A 1081-nucleotide genomic window follows, 5' to 3' on the forward strand; every position below is an offset into this window, starting at 1 on the left:
CCCTCCCTCTCATCTCTTCTCTTCTCTTCTCTTCTCTCATGTTCTTCCCACCGCTGTTTTGTCTTTCATAGATGCTTTTCCTTATATTTTATGTTGCAAACCCTAAATTTATATGTTCTACAGGGTTTTTTTTTGTTCTTGTCATACTATGCTTAAATCATCATACATGTTGGAAAAACCCTAAATTATATCTTTTTAAAGTATTATCGTTAAGGCGTTGAAATAATGTAACTCACGATTCGGTAAAGTTGAATATGGGTATATAAGGAATTTCCTTAATCCCACGAGAAGTAAGTCTATATGTATATTGATCTAATAAAATTAAGAATTTTAAAAATGGTGAAAAGTGTGGGAATATTAAAAAAAGACATGACTTGGTTTTGTCCTTTTGAGATTAAACAACCAATAATGAGGAAGGTGAGCATAGGGATTGTCTGTTTTGTTTTAGTAGAGGTTGATGTCTGTCGCTCCAACAATCCAGCTTTGGTGAGCCGCCCTTTGCCACTTTGGACCAATCCCTTATTGCCACGTGTACTTTCATGGAATTCCTAATCATTTGTGTCCCCCACATACTTGATTTTCATGTACATACATTATGTTTTGAATACTGAATAACTACTCTCGGATTATGTCCCAATCTCTTTTATGATGTTGGAATTTGAGTTTAATGAAGAAGGTTTATGCATTATTTTGATAACTCTCAAATAAACGGAGGTAGTTGCTGTGTTTCAATGAGAACTTATTGAGGAAGCTGAACCCTTTTAAGAAAAAAATGAGAATAAAAAACAAAATACAACCATTGGAAAAAGGAAAAGAAGCTTAAACATATTAGTTTCCATTTCAAAGTTTACTTGCATTTAACATGTACCGGCGCAGATCCACCGCTAGCAAATATTGGGGAAGATGGTGATTTGTTCTCCTCCACAACCAATGTGTGAGGACATCACAATCCATCCTCCTTCGGGGCCCAGCGTCCTCGCTGCCACTCTTTCCTTCCTCCCATCGATGTGGGACCGCCCCAAAATCCACCCCCCTTTGGGCCCCAGCGTCCTTACTGGCACACTGCCTCGTGTTCCCCCCC

The sequence above is a fragment of the Cucurbita pepo genome, unplaced genomic scaffold, assembly GCF_002806865.2.
Source record: "Cucurbita pepo subsp. pepo cultivar mu-cu-16 unplaced genomic scaffold, ASM280686v2 Cp4.1_scaffold000359, whole genome shotgun sequence".
NCBI classification, from domain to species: Eukaryota; Viridiplantae; Streptophyta; class Magnoliopsida; order Cucurbitales; family Cucurbitaceae; genus Cucurbita; species Cucurbita pepo.